The following is a 15589-nucleotide window of genomic DNA, read 5'->3' as shown; positions in this document are numbered from 1 at the left end:
CCATCGTTGGTCTCGAGGTAGTTCTGTTCTGTTATCACAGTGACAATGTGGAAGGAGGCAGAGTTTTGTGACTGCAGAAACAGACATGAGGGGTGATGAATGGGCGAAGACCGGCTGATACCAGATTTGAAGGAGAGAACAGCAGGAACATATACTATACTATGCAATTTACATATACTGTGTAACTTACTAAGGCATTTTAAAACAAATAGCCGTGAATGGTTGTTTCTGGTGAATTGACGGGAAAATACAACAAATTTCCAGAAAATGTTGTCAATTTAGTCAATCAGAACTCAAATACCAATATTTTTCTGTATTACTTTAAACTGTTGGTCTAACTATAACAGTTCAGAAAGTCACCACCAATGTCAAAACCCATTATTCTATATACACTGCTCAAAAAAATTAAGGGAACACTTAAACAACACAATGTAACTCCAAGTCAATCACACTTCTGTGAAATCAAACTATCCAATTAGGAAGCAACACTGATTGACAATACATTTCACATGCTGTTGTGCAAATTGAATATAGGCAATTAGCAAGACACCCCCAATGAAGGAGTGGTTCTGCATGTGGTGACCACAGACCACTTCTCAGTTCCTATGCTTCCTGGCTGATGTTTTGGTCACTTTTGAATGCTGGCGGTGCTTTCACTCTAGTGGTAGCATGAGACGGAGTCTACAACCCACACAAGTGGCTCAGGTAGTGCAGCTCATCCAGGATGGCACATCAATGCGAACTGTGGCAAGAAGGTTTACTGTGTCTGTCAGCGTAGTGTCCAGAGCATGGAGGCGCTACCAGGAGACAGGCCAGTATATCAGGAGACGTGGAGGAGGCCGTAGGAGGGAAACAACCCAGCAGCAGGACTGCTACCTCCGCCTTTGTGCAAGGAGGAGCAGGAGGAGCACTCCCAGAGCCCTGCAAAATGACCTCCAACAGGCCACAAATGTGCATGTGTCTGCTCAAACGGTCAGAAACAGACTCCACGAGGGTGGTATGAGGGCCCGATATCCACAGGTGGGGGTTGTGCTTACAGCCCAACACCGTGCAGGACGTTTGGCAGAGAATTTGCCATAGAACACCAAGATTGGCAAATTCGCCACTGGCGCCCTGTGCCCTTCACAGATGAAAGCAGGTTCACACTGAGCACATGTGACAGTCTGGAGACGCTGTGGAGAATGTTCTGCTGCCTGCAACATCCTCCAGCATGACCGGTTTGGTGGTGGGTCAGTCATGGTGTGGGGTGGCATTTCTTTGGGGGGCCGCACAGCCCTCCATGTGCTCACCAGAGGTAGCCTGACTGCAATTAGGTACCGAGATGAGATCCTCAGACCCCTTGTGAGACCATATGCTGGTGCGGTTGGCCCTGGGTTCCTTCTAATGCAAGACAATGCTAGACGTCATGTGGCTGGAGTGTGTCAGCAGTTCCTGCAAGAGGAAGGCATTGATGCTATGGACTGGCCCGCCCGTTCCCCAGACCTGAATCCAATTGAGCACATCTGGGACATCATGTCTCGCTCCATCCACCAACGCCACGTTGCACCACAGACTGTCCAGGAGTTGGCGGATGCTTTAGTCCAGGTCTGGGAAGAGATCCCTCAGGAGACCATCCACCACCTCATCAGGAGCATGCCCAGGCATTGTAGGGAGGTCATACAGGTACGTGGAGGCCACACACACTACTGAGCCTCATTTTGACTTGTTTTAAGGACATTGCATAAAAGTTGGATCAGCCTGTAGTGTGGTTTTCCACTTCTGAGTGTGACTCCAAATCCAGACTTCCATGGGTTGATAAATTTGATTTCCATTGATCATTTTTGTGTGATTTTGTTGTCGTCACATTCAACTATGTAAAGAAAAAAGTATTTAATAAGAATATTTCCTACATTCAGATCTAGGATGTGTTCCCTTCACCATGTTTGGGTAGTATATGGTCTGGAGATTACTAATTTCTTTATATATATTAGTATTTTCGCTCTCTTTATTGAGATAAGGAGGAATACAGATAGGAAGCATAGGCAGGGTTTGAATCCATGCCGCAAAGGGTCATGTGTGGTCCAGAGTCAGCAGCATTACCACTAGACCAGAATATGGCACAAAACATCAAATGTCTAATACTCAATTAACTTAATAGGAGTCGAGGCACTCAATGTCAGGAAGCTTCTGACTCGATTACACACTTTAATTGCACTATCAATTAATTTAAAAGTATACAAACATACGTACATACATACATGGTTGTAAAGGAAATCATGTTCTAATAAGGTGAAGATTCTATATTTAATAAAATTAAACAAGTATTGTGTTAGTCTAACTGAAAACAGAGAGGCTGATTACTTTGTTGTAGTGAAAGTGAACTGGGATAGAAATACATTATCAATCCAATTAAAGTGAGTGTCGAGATGCCACCTTTGGACCAACTACATTAAGTGTAAAGGCCTGGATAGGCCTATGGCTCAGAATATGGAATAGAATGTGAATGGTGGGCTACTCTCTCAAGTATTCATTCAAAAATGCAAATATGCAACTATAGGTTGTGGGCGGAAGCCGGAAAAACGTGAAGTTGATCGATCCCCATCGAGGGGGAGCAGATTTTTTGTAGATGACAGTAAAACATTCTTATAATAACTATAAAATGTGATGGCACCTTCAATTCTTGCACATTTTCTCATAAAAGGTGTAGTTTAACACTGCTTCTATCTAGATTGTAAACACAGCCTCAAACGAGGTTTGAAAACTCAAATTGCTTGCGGTACGTGTTTGATGAACTCCCAAAGACTGAAATAAGAAAATGTGACATTTAAAAAAAATCATGTTTTGGCTAGAAAGTCAGATAAAAGCGTGTAGATTGAAAGATGTGTGTGTCATGTATGCTAGAATGGAGGTTAAAAAACTAAGCTGCATATGCAAATTAGCCAATACAGCATATCCTACACATATACTGTAGCATACCTTGCATTACAATGTCTTCTATAATACAATTAGGAAAAATGTAAACAATTTGATCTGCAATAAGAGAACCAGAGTTTGATTTCTAAACCAGAGAACAACAGAATTCTATTCACTGCATGTTGCAATAGTAAAAAATCTCTTTGTCACCTCATCACACTGATTCTATATTGAATTTAGACTTCAAGATGGTCTAGTGAGCATGTGTATCTGTGGTTGGTGCTCTTCAACTTTAAAATGCACTATACCCCTCAAACTCAACTCTGGACCTAGAAGCCAGTTCCATTGTTCCCCTCTAATCAGGGACTGATTTAGACCTGGGACACCAGGTGTGTGCAATTAATTATCAGGTAGAACAGAAAACCAGCAGACTCTAGTTCTTGTAGGGTAAATTTAATACTCCTGCATTAGATTGTGTAAGGCAAAACCTGCAAAGAAAAGGCAACAGGCAAATGCACAAACACCAGAGAAAACTAAGAAATATATTTTTATTTTCTATCTACCTGCATTTTCTCTGGTATTTGTAGAACCACCTGCAACTGGACATGTTTAAGGTAACTGGTTTCCAGAATTGGGAACGAAGAGAGTACAGCCAATACCAGGTTAGTTGTAGAATTTATTGCAGTGTTTTGATTAGGCAAAGCCTGTAATATCGAGAAATGCTGGATAACAACATTCTTTGGTTATATCATATCTAAATCTATGGATTTTTTTCCAATGAGGCAGAGAGAAAAATGTTGCTGTTTTAGAGCTCAGGGATTCTTAAAAGATGGGACAATCAACTTTTTTTCTACAAATACTTGTCATAATATTAACAAAATGTGAAGTTTATATTTTGACAGAGCAAAGTATCAGCTATCTCAGTAAAAGGCACTTGACAGCCCACTTGGAGTTTGCCAAAAGGCACCTCAAGGACTCTTAGACCATGAGGCAAGATTATCTGGTCTGATGAAACCAAGAATGAACTCAGGCCTGAATGCCAAGCGTCACATCTGGAGGAAACCTGGCACCATCCCTACGGTGAAGCATGGTGGTGGCAGCATCATGCTGTGGGGATGTTTTTCAGTGGCAGGGATTGGGACACTAGTCAGGGTCGAGGGAAAGCTGAACAGAGCAGAATTACAGAGAGATCCTTGATGAAAACCTGCTCAAGACCTCAGATTGGGCGACGGTTCACCTTCCAACAGGACAATGAACTTAAGCAAACCTCCCAAATACAGGTTTGCAAAGCTTGTAGCGTTACACCCAAGAAGACTTGAGGCTGTAATCGCTGCCAAAGGTGCTTCAGCAAAGTATTGAGTAAAGGGTCTGATTATCAGTGGTTGAAAAAGTACCCAATTGTTATACTTTAGTAAAAGTAAAGATACCGTAATAGAAAATGACTCAAGTTAAAGTGAAACTCACCCAGTAAAATCCCACTTGAGTAAAAGTCAAAAAGTATTTTGTTTTAAATACACTTAACCCTTGTGTAGTCTTAACATTCTGTATACTCCCCTAGTCCTAAGGTTAAACAATGCCCCGCCTTCACTAAACCCCTAAAATAAAGCAGGTTAATTGTATTTTAAACCCCAAATCTATTGAAAGATACATGAAAGATACCCCAAATCTAATCTAAACCACGACATAAATCAATGATATTACAGGTACAGTGCCTTGCAAAATTATTCAGCCCCCTTAAGTTAATACTTTGTAGCGCCACCTTTTGCTGCGATTACAGCTGTAAGTCGCTTGGGGTATGTCTCTATCAGTTTTGCACATCGAGAGACTGAAATGTTTTCCCATTCCTCCTTGCAAAACAGCTCGAGCTCAGTGAGGTTGGATGGAGAGCATTTGTGAACAGCAGTTTTCAGTCCTTTCCACAGATTCTCGATTGGATTCAGGTCTGGACTTTGACTTGGCCATTCTAACACCTGGATATGTTTATTTTTGAACCATTCCATTGTAGATTTTGCTTTATGTTTTGGATCATTGTCTTGTTGGAAGACAAATCTCCGTCCCAGTCTCAGGTCTTTTGCAGACTCCATCAGGTTTTCTTCCAGAATGGTCCTGTATTTGGCTCCATCCATCTTCCCATCAATTTTAACCATCTTCCCTGTCCCTGCTGAAGAAAAGCAGGCCCAAACCATGATGCTGCCACCACCATGTTTGACAGTGGGGATGGTGTGTTCAGCTGTGTTGCTTTTACGCCAAACATAACGTTTTGCATTGTTGCCAAAAAGTTCAATTTTGGTTTCATCTGACCAGAGCACCTTCTTCCACATGTTTGGTGTGTCTCCCAGGTGGCTTGTGGCAAACTTTAAACAACACTTTTTATGGATATCTTTAAGAAATGGCTTTCTTCTTGCCACTCTTCCATAAAGGCCAGATTTGTGCAATATACGACTGATTGTTGTCCTATGGACAGAGTCTCCCACCTCAGCTGTAGATCTCTGCAGTTCATCCAGAGTGATCATGGGCCTCTTGGCTGCATCTCTGATCAGTATTCTCCTTGTATGAGCTGAACGTTTAGAGGGACGGCCAGGTCTTGGTAGATTTGCAGTGGTCTGATACTCCTTCCATTTCAATATTATCGCTTGCACAGTGCTCCTTGGGATGTTTAAAGCTTGGGAAATATTTTTGTATCCAAATCCGGCTTTAAAATTCTTCACAACAGTATCTCGGACCTGCCTGGTGTGTTCCTTGTTCTTCATGATGCTCTCTGCGCTTTTGACGGACCTCTGAGACTATCACAGTGCAGGTGCATTTATACGGAGACTTGATTACACACAGGTGGATTGTATTTATCATCATTAGTCATTTAGGTCAACATTGGATCATTCAGAGATCCTCACTGAACTTCTGGAGAGAGTTTGCTGCACTGAAAGTAAAGGGGCTGAATAATTTTGCACGCCCAATTTTTCAGTTTTTGATTTGTTAAAAAAGTTTGAAATATCCAATAAATGTCGTTCCACTTCATGATTGTGTCCCACTTGGTGTTGATTCTTCACAAAAAAATACAGTTTTATATCTTTATGTTTGAAGCCTGAAATGTGGCAAAAGGTCGCAAAGTTCAAGGGGGCCGAATACTTTCGCAAGGCACTGTATGGAGGAAACTCCACCCACTTCTCCCAGACCTCTCTTATGGCCGCCAGTTTGTCTCCCATACGTCTTGCAGGTCTTTTCTCATGGTTATCAAATCGTAGCATTCTTGAGAAAGTGTGAAAGACTTTCAGTGGCATCGTGGCATTGAAAATCGCCCTTCCACTCTCTGCATCCCAGAGACTATATGTAGCTTCGTCTCGGTACCTATACACACCAGCTAAGATTAGCAGCCCTATTTAGGCACGCAGATCAATCTCATCCATCCTTTTCCAGTTGTCTCCATATTTACGGAAACCCTCCAAATTTGTCATCTCCAGGATGATTTTTTTCGATGGCTGGTGTGATGAACATGTAGAATGTTGAGGTGATGTCCTGGGCATGGGCAACTGCATGTCTAGTGGGCCCTGGGGTCGTCCTTATGACATTTTGTGCTGCCATCCTGCCCTGGTTGTCATATGGTGACAAAGACCATGTTATTTTGCTATTCTTTGATAAAAATGTCTCTCTTTCAGCTTGGGGGATTTCTTCATCTGAAGATGATGCATCGTGCTCTGGGTTGTATTCTTCCCCATTTCCTTCTTCAGATAAAAAAAAAAGAAAGTTTTAATTTTGTCTGAGTTCAATAAGTAGCAGACATAATCTCAATTTCTCATTGTGTGTGTGTCTTTGTGGTTTATGTGGTGTGTAAATGGTTCTAAAACTGCCGGGTCAAAAATGACCCTAAGACAATCTTTGTACCCTGGTGGTGTACAGCTTTCATGGAAATATTTTTATTTATTTACGGATGTTGCAACCCTCAGACATTCTTTACAAATGAAGCATTTATTTAGTGTGTCATCAGATCAGATGAAGTACAGATGACAGGTGATGTTCTTTTTGACAATTGTGTGAATTAGACCATTTTCCTCTCCTGCTAAGCATTCAAAGTGTAACGAGTACTTTTGGGTATGTATGGAGTAAAAAGTATATCATTTTGTTTAGGAATGTAGTGAAGTAAAAGTATAAAGTCGTCAAAAATATAAATAGTAAAGTACAGATAAGTCGTACTTTCAAGTATTTTTACTTAAGTACTTTACATCACTGCTGAATACTTAAGTAAATGTGATATTTCAATGTTTAATTTTTGAATAGATTTGCTAACATTTCTTAACCTGTTTTTGCTTTGTCATTATGGGACATTGTGTGTAGATTGATGAGGGAAAAAAACTATAATACATTTTAGAATACATAACAAACAAACATAACGTAACATAACAAAATGTGGAAAAAGTCAAGGGGTCTGAATACTTTCCGAATACACTATATGATACCTAAAAGCTTTTGGACATCAAAGCAATGTTGAGGGAATCCTATTTGAGTTAGAAAAAGATACACATGTGATAAGTAAGATTTACAAAACCTTGCAGAGAGCCTATCCAACTCACAATCTATGGAGAGAAAAAAATATGAACTATTGGAACCAAGACTTAAAAATAACTGATATTGGAACAAGATGGAGAGTGTGTTGACTATAGACAGAAACAACATAACACAATTTGAAGTCATATGGGGTAGAGTTTCATAAGAATTAGAAACAACATTTGGTGTGGATACATTGGGTCTGAGCAAGTGTGATGTCATACATTTTTGTGGAAATATATGTATGTGTCACACCTCCACATCGTTACGCACACCTGGACTTCATCATCAACTTGATCATCTTCCCTTTTATTTAGCCATCAGTAGCCTCTCATCAAGCATTATTGGTTTGTTTTCCTGTTTCAGTACATATTTGCCTTGCACTCTCTTTTTGCACATGCTTCCTGACTCACTGCGTATACACGGCAGAATACTTCCTCTCAATATGGAAGCAGTAGAGAAAGAAAACCATCATCCAGAAGGTCTGGGAACAGGGTCATCTACTCCACCGGAACACCACGACCAGTTGGCGCAACTGGGTACGGCCATGGAGGAGGTCCTCCGCATTCTCCACCACCTCGATACCACTAGCATGGCTCTCCATACCTGACTGTGGCCACCAATTCATGTAGCGGTTATGGAGAGCCTTCATGGAGAAGCTGGGGGCCACAGCCAATCTCACATCCGGATACCGGCCTCAGTCCAACGGGCAGGTAGACAGGACCAACCAGGATCTGGGGAGGTTCCGAGGGAGTCACTGCCATGACTGACAGTTGGAGTGGGCCCGGTTCTTTCCCTAGGTGGAGTACGTGGACTCCGAGCCAGACCGATGCCCCTGCAGTCGATGAGTGGTTCCGGCACGCAGTCCACCGTCAGAAGGATCAGGCAGACCGGCTCCTGTGTCCCTTCCTGGTGATTGCATCTGGCGCTCCACAAGGAACTTCCAGCTCCGCCTGCCCTGCCGGAAGCTGAGCCCCCCCAGTTTGTGGGGCCCTTCACGGTCCTCCGAAGGGTCAATGAGGTAACTTACCATTTTCAACTCCCCACCAACTACCAGATCTTAACCTTTTGTCATGTTACCCACCTCAGGTCGGTGGTTCCCGGTCCACTGGCTGATGCGTCCCCCATGACACCACTCCGCCTCAACTGAATATTGATGGGACCCCTACCTATGCCGTCAGGTCGCTATTGGACTCCCGACGTCAGCTTCAGTACCTGGTGGACTGGGAGGGGTGCGGCCCAGAGGAAAGCTGTTGGGTTTCGGACGACGACATCCTAGACCCCAACATTGTCCAGGATTTCCATCTCCGCCATCCGGACCGGCCTTCTCTTTGCCCTAGAGCCGTCCTCCTGGTCGGCATCGTCGGGAGGGGGTACTGTCACACCTACTCCCGCTCCCTCTCTCCAGTGCTCAACTTTGCCGATCTACTAACCACATGCCCTGGCAACCATTTTACGCACACCTATTTCCCATCATTACGCACACCTGCTCCCCATTATTACGCACACCTGGACTTCATCATCACCTTGATTACCTTCCCTTTATTTAGCCCTCAGTAGCCTCAGTCATTAGGCAGTATTGTTCTGTTTTCATGTTCAGTACGCATCCCCTGTTTTGTTAATTTGCCTTGCAACATTGTTATTAAACTCTTCTTCTGCACCTGCTTCCTGACTCTGCGTATACATTACAGTATGTAAATGTTAAGTTGTAAATTGTTTTTGGCCATGTTTTTTTGTAAAGAAATGTATACATATATACGATTACATGGACATGGAGGGCCGGATCCTATATCAGCACTCTTATTCTGACAACAGACTTGAAACATTTAAACGATCCCTAGTCTGTCATGGCCTAGTATGCCAATCCAGATGTTTGAGAACACAATCCCCTTTTTTCAAGTATGTAACCCAAAACCGGCTCTATAAGTCATAGCTACTATCTAGGTTTATTATTATACATTTTTTATTATAACCAGTGTTGCAAAAGGCCTGTGAGATACCTTGCGTTCTTTTTCTTTGCGGAAATTGTTAGTTTTTGACTAAAGAATGCGTCATGCTTAGGAGAGATAGTAATCCATGATTCAGATCAGGAGGATTGAGATTTTGAGTCATTTTCACAGTCTCACAAAAGGACAAATGTTCCTGTATTTGCTGTCACCTCAACTGTTGCTCGTCAGCAGCAACCTTATGAAGTGTTGTTAGTCAGCTGAAACCCTCACTCATTCAAAGTGACCTTGTTTTAGCAGAAGGGTCAACTTCAGGAGTGAACATTATTTATAATAAGGGTTACACAGAGATAATCGGACATCTCTGAAATTAAAATGGATGTCTCTGCCTTCAGCAAATTATATTTGACCTAAACCTTCCCTGAACGCTTGAGAAAAAAACAAGTGACACTCCTCATGCCCCAACAATTTTTAAAACAAAGTGGATAACAGATTAACCTCACCTCTTGGAGACACCAGAGCCTTAGATAAGCCGTTTTAGAAACTGTTCTTCGTCCTGTCAGCATTACATGGCAATGCAGGAATTTTGATAGTGCACAGGTCTGCAGGGCAGAAGGTTGTGTGTTCACAGACCCCTATGGACAAGAGTAAGGGTGGAAAGATCTAATTCATAGTAAAAGCATTGCATGAGTCTATCATCGTATTTGCAGAAAAATGTGCCATTATAAACAATTAATGCAACTCTACGGAATTTTACATATTAGCAGAATATTTTTTAATACTACACAAATTACTCAAATTAGAGGCTAAGAATGGACATGGAGATAGCCCTATGTGTTCACCTTATCCAGTGATGACCTGTCATTCAGGGCAGCTTTGTTTTTCATGTTTAGCTTTGTTTGAGCCTCACCTGTTTTGCATGTTATTGTGGCAATACGTGTCACATATCAGTTTGCAAACAATGTACAAAAAATAAAATACAAATAATTAAGTTAATAAAACCACATACAAACATTGTCTCTTCTTTTGCTTTCTTGAGTAAGGCACCTCCAAAATGCAGGTGTTTCCACCTAGCTCAGTGCTTTCTGTGGTGGTGGTGGGGCAGCAAGAATATACAGAGCGTAGGGATTGGTAATGTTCTCTACTTGCGCCATGATTGGCTCAGTGTTCTGACACTCATGGGGACACTACGTCAAAGAAAAATGTATGGGGAAAGCTCGGAAATTCAACCCCCTTGGGTGCTGCCATGTAGTTACATAAGAAGTGCCCATCTAAGATAAAAATGATGTCAAATCACGTTATATCTACCGTAGCTTTGATTGGACTGATCATGTCAACATCAAACTTTCAAAATCTTAGTTAGCAAGCTAGCGGTCATCATCATGATTTAAGTTGACAATCTACTGGCAAATCCTTTTCATTCCTTGTCAAATGAAGGGAATTCTGAAGAGAAATTATAGATAAAACGTATCGGTGCTAATCGGCCATTGGACATAAACCTTGCACATCAAATTGGTAATCACAAATTCAACAATGAGTGGTTTGGAAGGAATCAGTGGCTGACTGCAAGCATTGCAAAGCAATCACTAGACTACTGTTCAGTGGAGTTGGTTTGTGGTCCAAGTCTGGGGTTAAGGTTCACTTTTCTAAGCTTAAAAGGATAAACATTCAACATTGGCCATGCCAATGGCTGAGTTCAAAACAACTAGAAACTTTGAACTGGGAGATCTCAGACTTCAGTGAGTTCAAGACAACTGGGAACTCAGAAAGCTCAGACTGGGAAAAAACGTTTTGAATGGTCATCCAACTTGGAATTCCATGTCGGGAACTCAGGCATCTTTCTAGAGCTCCGACCTGAAGATCACCGACTTCATGATTCAACCTTGTTTATTTTGTAGAGTTTCCAGTTGTATTGAAAGCACCATAAATCCAGAGGATGCCAGACTTTGATGACAGAATTTGCCCACGAAGGACTGCCGCGCAACCTTCCTGTTCATGTGAACACAGCACAAACAGGTGAGTCCAGAAAGGCGTTGTATGCTGCTGCATAAATTATGTAATATGCCAGGGAGATATACATACTGTAGCTAATAAAGTAATACCAAGTGTATGCTGTGTAGTAAACTGTTAGTAGCCCATGTCCCTTACTCAAATAATTGGGTCCTTTTCCCCCTCATAACTTAGCCTACTGTTCTCACTTGGTGGTGCACATGTAGCCTAAAGCCAGTTTTAGAGAAATGTCATAAACAAATATTTTAAGAGCTTTCATTGTCTGCTTATATGCTCCCTTTGTTTATCCTACGGTTCTGACTTGGTGCACAGGGAGAATACTGTAAGAACGGCCCATGTTCTTAATTCTATCGCTGTACGTTTCAAAAGTGCTGAACAAATAGTTATATTGACTACATTCATCCTACTTCACACATTAATGTCTTTATCGAAAAAGGGGGGGGGGGGGGGGTTTAACCCACCAGTGATCTTATCATATTTCTCCAATGCCAAATCAGTGTGTCTTGTTTCCAACGAATCTGTCCCTGTTAGGAATCTGACTATGGTACTTTCTTTCAAAAGTTAGGCCTACCTTTCCACCCCAGACAGTAGGCCTACCGACGCAGAAAAAATGTTAGATTTAACAGATGGCTACTCTTCTTTAACAACAGAAGGTCACAAGGGTTTCCCTAAAAGCTGTCTGGGTTTAAACATCTGTTGTACAGAAAGTAAATAGCTTAATCAATGGAAAGTGACAGAATTAGATTACTTCTCAAGCCAATTATATTGTTTGCCTCCTCCACTATAGGAGATTGTAGCTCAGACTCTGAATGTCAAAGAAACTAAACAATGACATTCCCATATGGATCGAAGTCATGTCTTTCCAGGGTATTTTCAAGTTGTTTTTTGCATAAAGCATAACGGACCAAAGTGCTGTTATAGATCACTGTATGTAATCGGATCTGTTTTATGGTAGCCATTTTCTTTTTGACATTTTCTTCAATAAAAGGTTAGCCTATGGCATACCCTCTCATACCCCCTCAATTCCAGTACTGGTTTTAACTTAACAGTCCTTCACTGACTTGGAGGGAGGCTATTTAAAGAGTGCATGGTGGGTGGAGGAATTGAACGACAAATCTATGGATATAGCAGCCTATAGCCTAATTCTGTCTGTCAAACAGGTAGAGCTACCTCTTGTTTCTTAAACAGAAAGAAATAGGCTACAACACAAAGCACTCTTGCTGTTAGTAAAGTCTAATTAAATGAAGACGGTTTAAATGAATTATTCCTACTCTTTTATGCCTATTTTCTGCACTATCAGCTGTCCATCTCCAATTGATTGTGCCGCGACTGCTGCTTCAAGTTTCAGCACCACAATGTAAGTAACTAAAATCTGGATATTGTGATGTCAATAACTTGGATAAATACAGCAAGGCCAAGAAACATATTGTTTTTCTTCAAATCAATTATAGTAGTAGCAAGCTATCAAAGTTGACCTCTGGTCCTCAAATGCTCTCCTTCTCAAACTGAGCAGAACATAGGCTACAGGCTAGTCTACGCGCAAGATATTGCATTTTTTGGACGAGGCCTAATTAAAAATAATTTTCTGAGGAATTCTTTGACTCTCCTCTTGAACTGCCACTGTAGACCTACACAGCACAGCATTGGTTAGGCAGCAAAAAATAAGGTTTTGATCAGCAAGGGCAAAGCAGGCCTCAGGGTTGGAATATCCGTTGCAGTGTGTAATGCAGTCTAGTTTTATTTACGCTATCCCAGCAGCTATCTTAGAAATATAACCTTACTTTGTGCATCTCCGAGGATGCACTTCGTAGCCTGTAGCCTATAGGCTATGAATCATTTGATTGAGACCACGCTAAATAACCTATAGGCACACTTCATATTTCACGCCCAACAGAGAATTTCCAATTACATGAACCTCCCCTGCACTAGATTTAAAAAATACTAAACCCTCCTCTTGACTGAAATTGAAAAAGCATGACCCTCCCCTTTTTTCCTCCAGGTACCCACCCTGTACATTTTTATGCATCTCAGCATTACAAATGAATCGTACTAACTAAGAATGTTCTTAAGTTAAAGTTATAAACAGAAGTGATAGTAATACTATAAATGATTAACCGTTACAGAACTCTTCTGAAGGGTGACAAGGCGTTTTTAGTCTGTACTCTTTCCCCATCCCCCTCTATTCCTATTTCTCTCCCTCCTCCCCACTCTTCCTCCTGTCATAACCTCCCGTTGGTTGTACTACAGTATGGACTGACTCAGGCTCTGCCCTGGTTGTATTTCTGCCTTGTCATTGTGACTCAGCATTCTGGACACCCAAACAGAGAAGGAAGAGGACGCAAGATGTTCACTCCCTCAATGGTTCTGTTTCAATGGATGTCAAGGACTATGCAGACCGCTATCGCATTGGTGTCTATGGAGTACCCCACTATCACCATGACAATGGTGGAAGGAGACTAGGTCTCATGACTATTGAAACAGACTTGAGCGGTGATGAGTGTGCGAAAACGTCCTGAGACTAGGGAAAAAAGGGAAGAAGTAGAGAACAGCAGTAACATACTATGTAACTTACTAAAAGCATTTTAAACAAATAGCTGTAATATGGTTGTTTCTTATGAATTTTGGAGGGAAAATACACCAAAAACTTTCCTGATCATTTGGCCAATATACCCCAATCACAACTCAAGTAACAATATTTGTCAATATTACTTTAAACTGTTGGTCTACCTAACAGTTTAGAATATCACCACCAAACCCCTTGGTTTTTCACACTCAATAGTTTCCCGTGTGTTTCAAGAATGATCCAACTCACATAGGGACATACAGCCAATTTAACACAACTGTGGGAAGCATTGTAGTCAACATGAACCAGCATCCCTTGCAAATGCTTTCGACACCCTGTAGATCGAGTCCTTGCCCCAACACATTGAGGTTGTTCTGAGGGAAAAAGGGGAGTTTGCAACTCAGTATTAGGAAGTTCTTCTTGATGTTTTATACACTCAATGTATATATACAGTGCCATACAAAAGTATTTCCCCCTTTCTGATGTTCTCTATTTTTGCATATTGTTGATACTGAATGTTATCAGATCTTCAACCAAAACCTAATATTCGATAAAGGGAACATGAGTTTACAAATAACAAAAAAAATTATACTTATTTTATTTATTTAATTAACCAAGTTACGCAACACCTAATTCCCCTGTGTGACAAAGTAATTTCCCCCTTACACTCAATAACTGGTATTGCCACCTTAAGCTGCAATTACTAAAAACAAATGCCAAATACCATATCGGTCCAAATTATCAAGCAGGTGTGTTATTTAGCAATAAGCATGATAACCTGTATTATGGGGTTGCATGGGGTTGCCCATCTACATTTACCCCAGTGTGCTAATCATTAGCTAGATCAGTGGTTCTCAATCCTGGTCTGGGGACCCAAAGGGGTACACATTTTAGTTTTTTTGCCAAGCACTACACAGCTGATTCAAATCATCAAAGCCTTTTGATGAGTTGATAATTTGAATCAGCTGTGTAGTGCTAGGGTAAAAACAAAAATGTGCACTTGTTTGGATCCCCAGGACTAGGTTTGAGAACCAGTGAGCAAGATCATAAACTCAAAACATGATCTTGTTGCTATCAACATAGACTATTCCTAAACTTTCCACTGGTACTCAGCCAAGGATGTATATACACTGAATAATGCAGGCCTATCTGTTACAACGGACTCCTGTTACTGCTTACCATGCTATGTTGTTGTCTTTGGTCTCTTTTTATGTAGTGTTGTCTCTCTTGTCGTGAAAGGCCTTTTGCCTTTTGTTAGGCCGTCATTGTAAATAAGAGTTTGTTCTTAACCGACTTAGTTAGCCTAGTTAAATAAACAAAGATTAAAAATACATTTCAAAAACTAAAGGCATTGTATTTGGGACATAAAATAACACTAAACCCTGAACCTCAACTAAATCTTGTAATGGATAATGTGGAAATGTAACAAGTTGAGAATAAACTTCTGTCATGGTAAAAACATATTGATACAACACTAGCTAAGATGGGGATAGATCTGTCCATAATAAAGCACTGCTCTGCCTTCTTAACAACACTATCAACAAGGTAGGTTCTGCAGGCCCTTTTGTTGCACCTGGACTACTGTCCAGTCATGTGGTCAGGTGCCACAAAAAAGGACTTAGGAAAATTACAATTGGCC

The sequence above is a fragment of the Oncorhynchus mykiss genome, chromosome 12 (assembly GCF_057628025.1).
Source record: "Oncorhynchus mykiss isolate SJ-2025 chromosome 12, ASM5762802v1, whole genome shotgun sequence".
Classification (NCBI taxonomy): Eukaryota; Metazoa; Chordata; class Actinopteri; order Salmoniformes; family Salmonidae; genus Oncorhynchus; species Oncorhynchus mykiss.
Note: the sequence above shows the minus strand (reverse complement) of the source record.